Consider the following 17,539-nt stretch of genomic DNA (forward strand, 5'->3'; position numbering starts at 1 on the left):
GCCCCAATCATGTTTTAATGAAATTCAAGTTGTCCTGCAGGTTCAGGGTGCATCAGTGTTAGCGTGAACTATTCATCAATATTTGAATGAAATGAAACGCTATGGCAGGAGACCCAGGAGAATCCCGCTGATGGTACTGAGGCATAAAAAATCTAGACTGCAGTTTGCCAAAATGTACGTGAATAAGCTAAAATCCTTCTGGGAAAGCATCTGGACAGATGAGACCAAATTGAGCTTTTTGATAAAGCACATCATTCTACTGTTTACTTAAAATGAACTGTGGCCTACAAAGAAAAGAACACAGTACCTACAGTCAAATATAGTGGAGGTTCAAAGATGTTTTGGGGTTGTTTTGCTGCCTTTGGCACTGGGTGGCTTGACTTGTGCGAGGGGCATCATACAATCTGAAGATTATCAAAGGATTTCGGGTCGCAATGTACTGCCCAGTGACAGAAAGCTGGATTTGCATCCTAGGCCACGAGTCTTTTAGCAGGTCAATAACACCAAATATACTTCAAGAAGCACCCAGAAATGGATGGAACAAAAGGTTGGATAGTTCTGAAGTGGCAAGCAATGACTCCGGATCTAAATCCCATTGAACACCTGTGGAAGGATTATAAAATTGCTCTTGAGAGAAGGCACCCATCAAATATTAGATACCTGGAGCAGTTTGCTAAAGAAGAGTGGTCCAAAATTCCACTTGAGAGGTGTAAGAAGCTTGTTAATAGTTATAGGAAGTGTAGGAGGTTGCGGGGCGGTAGTCGTGGGTGAGAGATTTATTCAGGATGGCCCGACACTATATATAAACAACATGGTCCTTGCTGGGTGTGTGAACTTCGGTAATGGGAGCTTGTAGGAGGATGCCGCTGGCCAGGAATAAAAAACCATTTGAAAGACAAACAGTTCTTTTTCCACAACAGTTCTTTACTAGACTATCAATACTTCTTCAGTTACATACAACGTTACACAAGAGACAGTGAGCATAAAACTTCCAGTACGTTTTGCTACATGGGTTGGCATCTCCCAACATGACACTCTCTTTGGTAGGTGTAGTTTTGCGATGGCTGTACTGTTCTTCACACCATTTTGCTCCATTGCTGCTCACAACAGGCAGATTCCTCTTTTGGAACTGCGCCACTGTCCTCCATCTTAGGTCCCATGCTCGAGACCATCTTTGACTGTAAGACCATCGCCGTCTTCAATGTACTCTCTGCCTTTCCCATTCCCTTCAGGTGTTCCGCCAGCAGAACTTTATCCTGCCGACTATGCCAAGTGTAGGTGGGCACGGGGTGGACATAACACTTCCAGTACATTTCACTTTCAGCATACAGTATCAAACTGAGTTACCTCCATTTTTCTCGTCCCATAAAGTTCTAACACAGCTCAGTTCAACACACCAGTACAGTATTGACATTCCCCTTCCCTATAATGGCTCAACACCCAGTCTATATGTGTGTTCAGTTAGTTAGTCCTCAGAGTAAGGCCTTGTGCTCCCGGTCATCTACGAGACTCCACTCAACTCTGGGCTACGCTCATGCACCAGCAAAGGTCACCCAATTCCATTACGATTGAATTGTCTGCACTCTGGCTCAAATTAGTTGGGTCCAGTCTGTCCAAGGGTTGATCTTCCTCCAACTTGATGATCTCGTCCATTCTCAACCCACCATTACGGTTTGTGCTATCTTCTGTTTGGTGTCTTTCTCCTCTGCCATACTTTGTATATGGTATGTACAGACAGAGCCTTCAAGATCCGTTCTCGACCCACTCCAAAATCGGGGTACTAGTGCAACGAGGGGGATAGGACTTTCCGATTGCATAGTCCAGAAAATCCCAAGCGTGAACCCTGAGGGCAAGCTCACTCCGCTAGCCATACGAGTGAGCGGGACCCGTTTAGTTTCATGCTAAAAGGGACCAACTACAAAAGAGAGGTGCCAAGGTTAAGGTCACAGGCTAACAAACAACACCAACGGGCACGGGATCCAGGCGTGCTCCCTCCCTGCTGCAGTGGCATCAAGAACTTTGGTTTACCACGGTTGTCAGCGTTAACGTTATTGGACTGAGTGAGTACATAATTAACCCTTACAGACCCGACGGCACCTCCCCAGCGCCATCACTGGGTCCCGGGGCATCCCCCCTACCCGTGGAGGGGTTAAACACCTGGCTGCCCACACCATCGCCACCAGGTACTCTTAGCCGCAGAGGTGGTACTTCACCCCTCCCACACACCACAGGTGGCGTCACGAACTTTCCACACCATCCCCTGTACATAGCTCCCCTTTATTTGAGTGGCCGCATGACCCCCGGGTCTGGAGACCCCTCGAGCCACCGCGGATCCGGATCCGAGCAGCCGCGGGGGCGGCTCACCCTTATCATCCTCCCAGGGGCCCGCTCCACCTGTGGGGAGCAGAAACATCTTAGCTGCTACTACCTTCAGCCCCGGAGCACAGCGACAGCAGTGGCGGCTATTCACTGACCGTGTACCACAATTGTGGTCACGAAACAATCCTCCCCCATCATCACCCCCAACCCCCTTCTTTAATTGTACACCTCGGGCCACTAAACCGGGCGAAAGGGCCACGCGTGACATCCCCAGTCACAACATCATCGAGCCCGGCGATGAGTATTTAACTCCTTGCCCTGTAGATGCTACACTTTTATGATCACGGGTCCTCTCTTTCCTGCAGAGAATAAGCTCTTATGATTAGGGGTCCTCTCTTTCCTGCAGAGTATAAGCTCTTATGATCAGGAGTCCTCTCTTTCCTGCAGAGTATAAGCTCTTATGATCAGGGGTCCTCTCTTTTCTACAGAATACAAGATCTTATGATCAGGGGTCCTCTATTTCCTGCAGAGTATAAGCTTTTATGATCAGTGGTCCTCTCTTTCCTGCAGAGTATAAGCTCTTATGATCAGGGGTCCTCTCTTTTCTGCAGAATACATGATCTTATGATCATAGGTCCTCTATTTCCTGCAGAGTGTAAGCTCTTATTGTCAGCTGATCCTCACTCTCTTCTGTAAAGTTTGAGCTCTTATGGTCAGTGGTGTCTTCTCTTTGCTGTAGAGTTTGAGCCCTTATAATCAGCAGGGTTTTTTCTCTCTCTCTCTCTCTCTCTCTCTCTCTCTCACTCTGTCATTGTCTCTTGTATTTTCTGAGCAGTTACAAGATTTCCAGTATTGAGATTCACGTTATTCTTTACAAATCAAATTTGGTGAGAAAATTTAGCAAGGCCATCAAATTCAAATTTCAAAATATCTGCCCATCACTAGTGTCAAAATTTCAATAGAAGTGGACTCCTGTGCTGTTGTAAGAAGATGGTCAGCAGTAATGGTTAAATGTGATTTTATTACGTGTTTCAGAGATCACATCTCCTTCCTCAGATAAATCACACATGTACATGAGGAAGGAGATGTGATCTCTGAAACGCAAAATAAAATTACGTTTAACCATTACTGCTGACCATCTTCTTATGACAGCGCGGGAGACCACTTCTATTGAAATTTTGACGCTAAAGGCTACTTTACACACTGCGATATCGGTCCCGATATCGCTAGTGTGGGTACCCGCCCCCATCTGTTGCGCGACACGGGCAAATCGCTGCCCGTGCCGCACAACAGCCGTCACACATACATACCTGTCCGGCGACGTCGCTGTGACGGGCGAACCGCCTCCTTTCTAAGGGGGCGGTCCGTGCGGCGTCACAGCGACGTCACTGAGCCGCCGCCCAATAGCAGCGGAGGGGCGGAGCTGAGCGGGACGTAACATCCCGCCCACCTCCTTCCTTCCTCATAGCGGCCGGGAGGCAGGTAAGGGGACCTTCCTCGTTCCTGCGGCGTCACACGCAGCGATGTGTGCTGCCGCAGGAACGAGGAACAACCTCGTTACTGCTGCAGTAACGAGATTTGAGAATGGACCCCCATGTCGCCGATTAGCGATTTTGCACGTTTTTGCAACGATGCAAAATCGCTTATCGGTGTCACACGCAACGGCATCGCTAATGCGGCCGGATGTGCGTCACGATTTCCGTGACCCCAACGACTCCGCATTAGCGATGTCGCAGCGTGTAAAGCCCGCTTAACTCCTTGTGGTGCCTGCTATAGCCATAACCTACACGCTTTCAATAACAGTTGTGACTAATTTCACAACTGTATCAGGAGAGAGCATCTGATATTTATTCTATTAAGTTTGTATCGTTAGTACCCTATTAGCTCCTTTTGTCTTTTTAGTCTCCTTCACATTGCCCATCACTAGTGTCATATTAATAAAAAATGCAAGAAGCCATAAATCCTAAAGGTAATGAACACAAATAAATACTGTCTGCTGATTGTTTTATTTTTTTACTGCAATTCTGCCTAAAATATTACTTGTCTACCTTGGTATACAGTTGAATCCAGATGTTTACATCCACTATCTAAAAGGACACATCTCCATGTTATTCTCCCTACCTGACATGAAATCAGAATAAACCATTCTCGTTTTAGGTCAATTAGAATTACTAAAATTATTTATATTTGCCAAATGCCAGAATTATGAGAGACAAAGAATGTTTTAAGGCATTTTTATTACTTTCTGCAAAGTCAAAAGTTTACATACACTAAAGGTCCTGTCACACACAGAGATAAATCTTTGGCAGGTCTGTGGTTGCAGTGAAATCATGGACATATTGTTCCATTTGTACACAGCCACAAACCTGGCACTGATTGTCAACAATTTCACTGCAGCCACAGATCTGCCACAGATCTGCCACAGATCTGCCACAGATCTGCCACAGATCTGCCACAGATCTGCCACAGATCTGCCACAGATCTGCCACAGATTTATCTCTGTGTGTGAAAGGGCCTTAAGAGTACTATGCCTTTAAACAATATGGGATGCCTTTAAACAATATGGGACAGCCCATTTGATGATGTCATGTCTTTGGAAGCCTCTGATAGGTTTATTGCCAACATCTGAGTTAATTAGAGACACATCTGAGGATGTATTTTAATGCACACCTGAATCACACTACTTCTTTGCATCATGGCAAAGTGAAAAGAAATTAGCCAAGATCTCAGGAAGAGAATTGTGGACTTGCACAAGTCTGGTTCATCTTTTAGTGCAATTTCCAGATACCACAAGGTGCCTCGTTCATCAGTACAAATAATTATACGCAAGTACAAACAAGATAGATATACCACTCAAGAAGGAGATGGGTTCTGTGTACCAGAAATGAACGTGCTTTAGTCAGACATATGCATATCAACCCAAGAACAAAAGCAAAAAACCTTGTGAAGATCCTGGTGGAAGCTGATAAGATTTTGTCCACTGTGAAACGAGTACTGTATCAACATGGGCTGAAAGGCCACTCTTCCAGAAAAAAGCCATTACTCCAAAAGAAACAAAAAAAAGACAGATTAATGTTTGCAAATGCAGACAGGAACAAAGACCTTAATTTTTGAAGACGTCCTGTGGTTTGACAAAACTAAAATTGAACTGTTTGGCCATAATGACCATCATTATGTTTATAGGAAAAAGGGAGATGCTGTGAAACCTAAGAACACCATTCCAACTGTGAAACCCAGAGGTGGCAGCATCATGTTGTGGGATTGTTTTACTGCAGGAGGGACTGATGCACTTCACACAAAAAATGGCATCCTGAGGAAAGAAGATTATGTGGCAATAGTGAAGCAATATCTCAAGACATCAGCCAGGAACTAAAAGCTTGGGCGGAAATGAGTCTTCCAAACGGACAATGACCTGAAGCATACTGCCAAACTGGTTACAAAGTGGCTTAAGGATAACAAAGTCAATTGTTTGGAGTTGCCATCACAAAACCCTGATCCCAAACCAATTGAAAATTTATGGGCAAACCTGAAAAGGCAGGTGCGAGCAAGGCGACCTGCAAACATGGCTCAGTTACACCAGTTCTGTCAGGATGAATCGGCCCAAATTACTATCAACTATTATGAGAAGCTTGTGGAAGGATAGAGAAGCTTGTGGTTGAATATCCAAAACGTTTGAACCAAGGCATACAGTTTATGGACAACTGTACCAAATGTTAATTAAATGGATGGAAACTTTTGACTTTGCAGAAACTAATAAAAATGTCTTAAAACATTCTCTCTCATTATTCTGGCTTTTGGCTAATATACTGTAAATAATTTTGGTTCCTAATTAAACTAAAATGGGAAAGGTTTATTCTGATTTCATGTCCGATAGTGAGAAAAACATGCATGTGTGTCTTTTTAGATAGTGTATGTGCAGGGTGCAGGGGGGTGAGGGTTATGTCCACCCATGCAGAATTAGCTGGCACACTGTTCTTCTATGTCTAATGTGGTAAAATGTATGTGTATTGGGTAAAGGGCAACCAGGTGGCAGTGTGGTAGTACGGCTATCCTGGCACCTGGGTGAGCAGGGAAAGAGTTAAGAAAGAGGAGGAGACCAAGAGATAAAGTAGGGTGAGATAGAGAGTAGACAGAAGGAGAGTCATCAAAGTAGTGGTATTATGAAGCCCCTTTGTGAATTCTGGCCCTAAGGGTTGCCCTTACGATTGCTGACACGGGTAATCCTATGCTAAAGGATTGGCTAACCGTGTCCCCAGTAGCGAGGCATAGTCCAGATGGTCGGGGGTCTGTCGTCCGATTCTTCCTGGCTCGAAACACCCGAAGATTCCCTCCACGAGACCGAAGGTCAATTGCACCCTCAGGAAAAGGGTGTGTCTGGTTCCTGGCCTGAGCACGGACTGGGGAGTGCCATCATGTATGGGCCTTCATGTGTGCAAGCAGTCCCTATGGGCGGGATGAAGTGGCCCAAAAGACTTTATGATCTGGTCTGTGTTAGAGTGACGTTAAGCGGTGGAATGAGGGGCCTAGAGGTTTCTTATGGAACTCAGGTGCCAGAAGAACGGACAACCGTTAAATTTAATACCAGTATGGAGTGTAGGAGAAACCTTAATGGGACATGTAACGGTGTCGGTGTGATGGGGACCGAAGTTATGCAGGAGTGGAAGAACAATACAGTGTTTGTTTAAAAGAAGAAATCATGCCTCGGCTTTATTGACTGTGAGCAAGAATGCAGTGTCGCCTGGACTGTTGCGGAGTTCTCCTGAGCGTGGTGTAGCGATGGGGAGACATGTGGCTAATGAGCGACTGCGCTGTGGCCTGTTGACCCCTGCAACCATGACTACCGCTGCCTACCCCGTGCCCGCCACTACATATGTAAACGTCTGGTTTCAACTGCATGTCTCTATTCCATACCAATGTATTTTATCTAATTTATAAATTATTGGAATATTATTGTCTGTATGCAGACTTTTTCTATTCTTAGTTAACACATTTAAGGTGTTAATTTTTATTTTTAGCAGTGAAAATGTTAATATCCAATAACCTAGTTAATATGTTTTTTCAGCTAATAATGTCTAGGCACCATGCCAATGTTTCCAGTTAATATATCAGTATACCCTTTTAATCATGCTTAATGAACGTACCAATATTTGATTTTCCTAGAAAAGTATATACTAAAAATAAGATAAGTAAGGATACTGCTGTTTTCTCTGTATCACAAAATATTTTGTAAAAGTCATATTTACAAACTGCTTCAAACAAATGCATAAATATATAGATGTCCGATATGATAATATAGAACTAAATGTAAGATAAATTGTGTAGAATATTTTTACTAAAGCATTTTCAGGAGCAGCATTAAATTATTAACCCCTTTACTACTGCTACCATAGTTACATGTCCAATTTACACCTCTGGTCCATGGTGCAATTTTAATACACCTGCTATATATATATATATAAATAATGCAAAACAAAATCTATGAAGTTTACCCAGATACAAATTTCTGGCCAGTTTACACCAAACATCAATAAAGCTACAAGAAAGGTGTACATACCAAGCTACATACCATCATAAAAAATATTATTCCTTAATTAATAAATTATTAAAATTACATCTGTTAAAAACCACAGAAACACTGCCATCAAAAGTGATGGGTTCAATAGAAGATGACCAGGTAATATGTCATGGTATTAACTCATGCAATATAGTATGAACCCTTTTTCAAAAATAGTCTCCAAACAAAAAATAGTTAAGGCATAAGAGACCAGTTGTCAAAAGAAAAATATCATCATCAAATGCTTGAGACAAAAAATCCAAGAATGTTATGATCCTGATGAAGGAGGTTACTCTGAAACGAGTAGAATAAAGTCACATATGAAAGATGCAGAATTCATTTTCATTGCACAGCAGTGCGGCTATCAACTCTTTCCACTCCTACTGGCTATCAAAAAAAAATATAAGAAAGAAGAGAAAGCAAATTAACTAGTGAGAAACTGTGGCGCCCCTGACCCGGTTAGGGACCACTAAGTACTGCACCCATGCTGGGACAGTACTTCTAGGTAATCCTAAAGGCCAGAATGAGGTGTGTACGCACAGACACATAGCAACCAGTTCTCCCACACCATTAGATGGGACCCTTGGGTAGTCTCCAGAGGGGGGGCTAGCTTACAATTCTTATCAATGGGTGCAGCGGGGGAGCTGAGAGCTAAAGTGCAAAGGATGTCAGGAAAGGAGGGAGAGAATCAGTCTGCTAGTGGAGCGCGGGAGTCGCGAGGTGGACACGCGCGCTGACACTAGTCAGACCCTGCGTGGTGTAGTGACAGTTGGCAGGGGAGAACGGTCACCGAGGAGTCAGAGGAAAGAGGTGCTCCTGGTGACTAGAGATGAGCGAACCGGTCGCGGTTCGGCTCGAGCTCGGTTCGCCGAACCGAGGTCTGGTTCGAGTTCGGGTCGGAGAATCACTCGAACCCCATAGGAAACAATGGGAGGCAATCACAAACACATAAAAACACCTAGAAAACACCCTCAAAGGTGTCCAAAAGGTGACAAACACATGGGAAAGTGACAAGGACATATACTTATGCGAAAACAAAAGAGCTGGACAAGGAAAAAGAGGAGGAGACACAGATCTATGAGTATATGCAAGGGAACATCGATGCCATTACTGTGCAACTTGAGCCCTGCTCATTTTAGGCTTCCAATCTGGATAAATTGCCTGAGCTCACCACGTACGCCTTGGGGATCTTGTCGTGTCCCGCAGCCAGCGTTCTCTCGGAACGTGTCCTCAGTGCTGCTGGGGGTGTGCTGACAGATAAGCACACGCGTCTGTCCACTGACAATGTGGACATACTAACGTTCACCAAGATGAGGAAGTCATGGCTCTCAGAGGACTTTTCTTCCCCTGGGTCATCCAGGGGAGGCGAAAGGCACGTGTATTTTTGAGAGTGCTTCATGCAAAGCATCTTTTTCATCTTGAAAATGGGGGTCAACTGATGCCAGTCAAGTGGGGTGTGTGTGGCCCAATTAGTGGAAACGAGGGAGACTGTGGTTGGAGTCCCCTCGCTTTTGAAAAAAGAACCAAGATGAACAAGTCATGGCTCTCAGAGGACTTTTCTTCCCCTGGGTCAGCCAGGGGAGGCGAAAGGCACGCGTATTTTTGAGAGTGCTTCATGCAAAGTATCTTTTTCATCTTGAAAATGGGGGTCAACTGATGCTAGTCAAGTGGGGTGTGTGTGGCCCAATTAGTGGAAATGAGGGAGACTGTGGTTGGAGTCCCCTCGCTGTTTTTTACATGATTTTCGAAGTGCATGACATGCCTAAGAGGTTTAGTTTCAGCATCTCAAACTTGTTAGCTACAGAAAGGCTGCCTTTACACCCTTTTGTCACCGAGGATTTTCGAGACATTATGCCCATTGCAGTGCCCCAAGAGCCGATGGCCATTCGCAACTCCTTCTCCAAGAAAGGGGTGCCCGCGCTACCACAGCAGGTCACACACAACATCACTGATTCCTTGAGAAACTCTGTGTGTGACAGGGTGCATTTCACCACAGATACTTGGAACAGAAAGCATGGACAGGGGAGTTACATGTTGCTAATTGGGCACTGGGTAACTATGGTGAGAGATGGAGAAGGGTCTGCTGTACAAGTCTTTCCGTCCTCACGAGTTGTGTGTCAATCCTTCCTCTGTATGTACAAGTTCCTCCACTGCTTCTGCCTCATCAACCTCGTGTTGGTCCTGCACCTCAGCCCAAACCCTGTGTGGTCAGGCCACCCTTCCTTGTAACTGCGCCCAAGGAATCCCACACACCTCCTTACTATGCTGGCAGCAGAGCTCAAGGCCATCAGGCGGTCAAATGTTTACTTTGAAATGTAGGGGAAATGTGAGACACTGTGGCGCCCCTGAGGCTTCCGTCGCCACAGGTCATTGCACCCCATTCAGCGGTGTGATGCCCCATTCTGGGGGAGGAAGGGAGTGAACACCGGTCCCCTGGTAAATCCACACTACACCCATTGCTAGGAACATACTGGGACCAGGGAAAGTGGCAGTTACCCTCCCATGCTGCATGCTGGGAGGGGCCGTAAGACCCATCCCTGCTCCTATAGGGTGGTAGCTTAGCAACTGGGGGGGTGGGAGGAGCCACCAGAGAGCAGATAGAGAAAGGAAGGTCAAGTTAGTTTCAGTTTACCTCAGAGAGTGAGAGAGTGAGGAGCCAGCATGTAGCTGTGAAAGAGAAAGGCGCTCTGTGAGCTCAGAGTGTCCGCACAGAGAAAGCAACAGAAGTCTGAGAGAGAGTGGGGAAGGAGGAAGAGGTCTTCAGGAGGCAGGCAAGGAGGAGAAGTAGAAAGAGAGCTCCAAGTCAGTCAGGAGCTGAGAAGAGGAAAGAGACGCTTCCTGGTGAAGATCCTGGGACTCAGAGGGTCCAGGTGACACCAAGCAGAGAACAGAAGGGATCCCAGGGCCACGGATAGCTGTAGAGCTGCGGTGGCCTGTTCCACAGGAACATCGGTGGAGGGATCAAGCTGCAGCAGGGGACGGTCCCTAGAAACCGGAGGAGTGCAAAATCATCTCCAAACAGTAAAAACCGAGGCCCAGGGAATGTTGTAAACTCCCCGGGCCACAGCCCACAGCAGAACTTCTAGAAAAGGGATAATCAGCCGACAGGTGACCCCCAGCCTGGAGGCTGTTGTGGAGGCCGAGCCAGGTTTATCCTACAAAGGCAAGGTTTAAGGAGACAGCTGAAGACAGAGACACTTAAGAGAAGGGTACCGGGTTTCGCTCCAAGAATCACCCAGAAACGGCGGAGGTCCCTGACAGTGGTCCCAGCAGTCCAAGGGTTCCTGCCGGCCTTGACAAGAACTGTGAGTAAAGAACTTGAAACTGCACCCTTGGAGTTGCCTCTGTTATTTCATCTGCATAGACACTCACAAGCACCAACTGTGCCCCGGGGCATTGCTCCACCTGTGGGGAGTAGTACCACCATTGCTGCCATATCATCCCCCGGAGGCCTCATACAGCAGCGGCGGCTTATTAGCCGCATACCACAGGTGGCGTCACGAACACAAACTTTAATTCAAGCCACATATTTTACTGACACCCACCAGGGCCACGGAGCCGGGCCCAGCCACCACTGACTACCACCGGACTAGTCCGGCCCGGCACCGGGTGTCCCACAGCCCTGGGGTGGGCGAGTCAACACCGCTGAGGAGTTGTGGATGGTTAGCTCTGTAGAGTGAGACCGAGTTTCATCAATGATTGTCTCCACTCAACCAGCAGCCAGGGAATGGCGGGTGCGACAATGATGCAAAACAGTCTGCGGCCCTTCTTCAGGGCAATGTGACACACGTGCCTTGTATGGCTCACGTGTTGAACCTGGTTGTCCAGCAATTTTTAAACCACTATCCCGGCCTACATGGCCTTCTGCAGAGGGCACGGTGTAACGCCTGCCTGGGTCGACACACTCAGACGGGCTGTAAAGGATAGGCTAGAGGGAAGCCACTCACCAAGCTGGACCCCCAGAACCCTAAAACCCTTTAACCCCTATACAGTGATTTTGAATGACACAGGGCCCAAGTTGATCAATACCTGTGGAAGGCTGCAGTTCCAGAGAATAGTAGTCATGCAAGGTCAAAACATTAATTGAGGAAGAGGAACAGAATGGGAGGGACAGGACTTAATCAGAAAACAAGCAGAGGTGAAATGCGAATCGGCCAACGAGGTACATAAACAGCAAGCAGGAAAAGTAGTCAGGTAACAAGCACACAAAATCATAAAACTGAACAGGGGGAAACAGTAACCAGAGGTTCATAGCTATGTCTGGCAGTGGTCTGCAAATAGGAATAACGTTTGGAACACCATTCTAAGTCTGAACTGGGTGCAAAAACCTAAAAAACATCACTATGGGGAGATAAGGTATGCACACCAGTGACTATGTAAGGGGAATACATGAAATAGCAGAAACTGCTGTGTGAATACTGACTTGAAAACTCCAATAGCTATATGTAAGAGTGAAAATGTGAAAAATGGAATCTGCATTACTGCCATGAACATATGAATCAAGAGAAATTTAGCTACTGAATTGATCAATGCAATAGAGCCCCAACACTACGCCAAAGTATTTCTCTACGTTGGGGTCCCTAGCTTGTGTGTGTCCTCTCATGCAGTTAAAAAACTTACCGTGTATGGGAAGCTGAGACCCAGGCTATTTATGCGTATGATATGGATTGGCAATATCCATATCATACGCATAAATAGCCTGGGTCTCAGCTTCCCATACACGGTAAGTTTTTTAACTGCATGAGAGGACACACACAAGCTAGGGACCCCAACGTAGAGAAATACTTTGGCGTAGTGTTGGGGCTCTATTGCATTGATCAATTCAGTAGCTAAATTTCTCTTGATTCATATGTTCATGGCAGTAATGCAGATTCCATTTTTCACATTTTCACTCTTACATATAGCTATTGGATTTTTCAAGTCAGTATTCACACAGCAGTTTCTGCTATTTCATGTATTCCCCTTACATAGTCACTGGTGTGCATACCTTATCTCCCCATGGCAGTGGTCTGCAGACAGGAGGGGCCTAAAAAAGGGTGTTGTGTCTTCCCATTGGTTGTAGCTGAATGATGGTAATTCATCTGTGAGATACCCACCACCTGCATTCAGCCATTAGTTCTGCATCTGTCAAGGTAACGCAGCCCAGTGGGTGAGCATAACCTGCGTCCACCTGCGCCGCTGGTGTCGACTCCTCTCCCATTATCAGCACTATGCACGAAAGGCACACGTTGTCACCTTGCGACAGGAGTGCAAATTGACGTAGCGCACTCCGTTGGTGACTTAACAGCCGTGTACGGCAATGATGCAAACACGGCTGCGGGCCTTCTTTAGGGCAATGTAGCACACGTGACTTGTATGGCTCACATGTTTAATCTGATTCTCCAGCAATTTTTAAAACAACATCCCGGCCTACATGGCCTTGTACAGCGGGCACGCTCGCTATGTGCTCACTTCCATCGTTCGCACCCAGCAGCTCAACAACTTTCATCGCTCCTGAAGTCTTAAGGTCTGGCGGTTAAACGCCTGAAATGCAATGTTCCGACAGACAGGAATTGGAATCTGCACATGTTGCAGTGTCGCGGGTGGGGAGGAGGGTGCCGGCACCGCGCTCACCCCTCTGCTCGGGTCCGGCTGCTGCTGCTCAGTGGTGGCTCGAGCGGTGGGCCGGATCCCAGGGGTTTCTCGAGCGGCACTCCTCGCCCGTGAGTGAAAAGGGGATTTTGTTGGGGAGATTGTCCGTGACGCCACCCACGGTTGTGGTGATTTGTAGCACCACCGCTGCTCAATATGGGGATCCCGGGAGTGGTGATGCGGAGCAGCCAGGTGTTGTGTTGCCCCTCCGTGGGTAGGGGTTGGTGATCCCGGGGCCCAGTGATGGTGAGGGAGGTGCAGGGCCTGGTGGGCGCAGGGACGCGGGGGCAGCGCTGTGCCTTGCGGCACTGTGGTACTCACTCAGCCTGAGACGTTGACACAGTTTTACGGTAAACCACACGGCTGGAAAGATGGTTCCCACGGACGGCTGCACTTGCTCTCCCAGTAGGTAACGTTGATGTCCCTCTGACCTGCACCTGATGTTTCTAAGTTGGTAGCGATGGGTTCCCACCGGTAACCCGCTCCCCGGCTTGGATATGGGCCGGAGGAGCCCTACTTTGTCCGCAGACGCTGGCCCTAAGGAGCTGGTGCCCTGGCGGTGGCGGTGTTCCTCACTAATGGTTGGACGGTTGTCTTCAATCGGGACTTGGCTGTTGGGGGATCGACGTCCCCTTCACTGACAGATTCGGCAAATTATGGCGACTCCTAGCCTTGCCGGGGTCTGAGAGGCCCCTGCCCTGGTGCTGACTGTCCTTCGTATACTGCTCCAGACCGCCGGGCCAGTACTCGACCGCGGTCCTTCCAGCAACCTCCGGGCAGTCCCCCTCCAGACGATCACCGCTGTTGCTGACCTTGCTGACACTGTCCTGCACTTAGCTGGACTCACTTCAGGCCTTTCTACGCTCCCTTTTGTTCCTTTTCTTCTTTGCTCCACTACCACTTCACTTTCACTTAGCTGTTTACTCCTTCACTTCCCTAGCTTCACTCCTCTCACTTCCTCCTCCTTTCTCTATCTGCCTGGTTCTTCCCGCCTCCAGGGCTGTGTACTCCTCGGTGGGCGGAGCCAACCGCCTGGCCCACCCCCTGGTGTGAACATCAGCCCCTGGAGGAAGGCAACAAGGATTTGAGTAGCCTTGGTGTTCCTAACTGGGATGTAGGGTGTGGTGGTGTGATGACCTGTGACCCCTGGTGTGCCCAGGGCGTCACAGCAGCATCTGTGGCAGCACCGCAGAGCCCTGCTGAAATACATTATGATGTATACCCTGGGCTAACTTGATCCAGAGCTGGTGCAGATCACGCTGCTGGAGTGGTGTCAGATCAAGGACCTATGCATCGTTCTACACATTTTACAAATGTTGACGAAGATGTTTAACACTGGCGATGCCATTCTCAGCGTGACAATTTTGGTCATCTACATGATGGAGCACACTGTAAGCATTATTCGGAGTCAGGTGTTGGTACAAGAGGAAGGGGAGGAAGAACTGGAGGAGTCATATGCGGAAGGGATAACAAGATCTACAAGGTCCAGACGGTCAGCGGCACCTTGGCGGCAGTCATGGTACGGTGGGGGAGAGGGATTATCAAGGGCGCATAGTATCAGCAAAACTGTTGAGGAAGGTGCAGGAGCCCAGGAAGAAATGGAGGACGAACTGGCGATGGGCATGGAAGACTCAGCAGATGAGTGAGAGCTTGGTCACATTTCGGTTGTGCGAGGTTGGGGGGAGAGGGCAGAGGAAGGAGGCACGATTCTCACCTCTCCGCCACCAACACACCAAGTACTTGGTCCTCCTGGATGCACAAGACACATGAGCGCCTTCTTGCTGCACTACCTACAACATGACCCTCGGATTGTACGAATTCCAAGTCATACTGACTACTGGGTTGCCACATTGTTAGATCCCCGGTAGAACACAAAATTTTGCGAAATAACTCCTGCCATAGAAGGGGACACACGTATGCAGGAGTATCAGCAGAAGGTGTTACGCAATCTTAAATCTGCTTTTCCACTAAACACCAGTGGTGCACAGAGTGAATCTCAACACTTTGTCATGGATAGGAGGAAATGGTCTTTTACTTGTCCACATCTGGGGGACCGAGGGCTGGCTGCTGTGCTGAGACGGCGTTGAGAACGGTGTCCCTGCAGAGTTGCACTTTTGGTCATATAGAAACTGAGTTGAAAAAGGAGAGATGCTGGTGGAAAGGGGAACAGGTGTGTTGGAAAGGGTAAAAAAGTTTGTGTCCGTGGGTTTGGTGGTTAAGCAACAGTAACATTTGCTGAAGAAACAACATCTGTTATGGTGGGACTGGCAGATTTGGATAAGGTGGTATATACTATGTTACAGCTATATAAAAAAATTAAGAAGAAAAGAAAGAGAAAGGTAGATATCCCAATCGCCATTCGGTGTCCACCGTGCTCACAGATGGAAAAGGAGAGGTTGGCAACTGGAAGGTTAGGTGGACGATACAGAGCAGGTTGACTCTGAAACAAATAGTAGTCTGAACCGAGTTAGACGCCACTCGGATCTGGAGACTGGGAGCCCTGTTAGCGTCACAGGGTCCACACGACCACCCAGCCCCGGAACTCCCTGTTAACAACACAGGGGCCATTGGGTACGCTGTCCGTGTGCGTAGGGGACACACCTGTGGACAGCAGGCGCATCAGCAGCAGCAGGCCTGTTTGTGCCACTGGGCTGCCCTAGCAGGACTGGTAGGACAGGAGCTGTTCTTAACGTTCTGCGTTACCAACTGTGGTGGCGGCCTGCATAGATGCCCTATCCCTGACTGCCTCTGGCCTAAAGCCGCAATGGGTTCAACACATGGAGGTGTGCTCTTTCGTAGCATAATAGAAGACTGGGCACCTTCTTGTTGGCTCCAGCCCCTTTTATAACCTGGGTCCGCCCCAAACCAGGGTGGACCACAATGCACCTCCTGGAGACAAAAGCAGAGTGACACGTCATGAGTGGCATAACTAGCGTCCTATTTGGAACCGCCACTTGAATGATGACCTCATGGCTGCCACGACCAAAACACCTCAACAGTCATCGTCTGACCAACAACAATGAGGTGACAAGTCATAGGGGCGGGCCTCTGCAAGCCTGTTGGGAGTGGCCTGGCCAAATTGTCAGGACACCTGATGCCCTGTGGTCTATATGGGCCCCCCCACATCAGGGGCAGGGCCAAAGAGTTCATTACCGGACCTAGTCTCTGATGCTGTAAGTGCCTGAGCATGCTCAGTAGCATGAAATACAGTTTCTGAAAAAAAGACTATCCGCTTCAGCATGCTGTCTAGGCACAACACAGGACTTAGACCCGGCACGGAGTGCAAGTACCTGTGCAAAGAGGCTTTTCGCAGTAAGTGTGAAGCCCCACAGGTGTTGTGTCGGTGCATTACCTTCAGGGACTCCACGTGGAGGAAGAGTCTGGTCACACTTAGGTTGCTTCTTTATATGTATTTTCGTGACGCCACTCTCGGTATTGCGGTCAGTGGGGACCGCCACTGCAGTGTAAGGGGACACCTGGGGCTGATGTTGGGTGTAGTTAGTTTAGTGGCCTCCCGAGAGTGAGTCAAGCCCCAGGGCCCTGTGTAAGTGTGTTGAGCCGCAGGTCGCAGAATGACTCAGGTACAGTCCAAACGAGCATGCGCTGTAGCCCAAAATGAAGACTTTGCCTCAGGAATGACACAGTCAGGCTGAGCATACTCAGTAGGCAAAACACTGGAGTTAGGCTGCGGCTGGGGTAAATCGGCACACGCATGCGCACTGGCTGCCTCTCCACACTTACACGTGATGGAGACAGCAGCCAGCTGGACAACCCGAGGCACAGCCCTAAATGGCAGCTGACGCCTGGGCGCAACTCGAACCGCAGCAGGTTGCTTGCGTTTACGGCGGCACCAATTCATAACAACAAATAACAGCTAAAATAACAGGTGTACTTCTTCCCGTAGATAATCTGATATGATCATTTTTTCACGGACACGACCATCGTTAAAAAAAGTAGAGGAGGCACCAAAACAGCAGCTGCTTCAATGGATGTCAAGTGCGCAATAAAGTGGGCTCTCCTCCACCTCAAGTTCAA

Source organism: Anomaloglossus baeobatrachus, chromosome 2 (genome assembly GCF_048569485.1).
Source record: "Anomaloglossus baeobatrachus isolate aAnoBae1 chromosome 2, aAnoBae1.hap1, whole genome shotgun sequence".
NCBI classification, from domain to species: Eukaryota; Metazoa; Chordata; class Amphibia; order Anura; family Aromobatidae; genus Anomaloglossus; species Anomaloglossus baeobatrachus.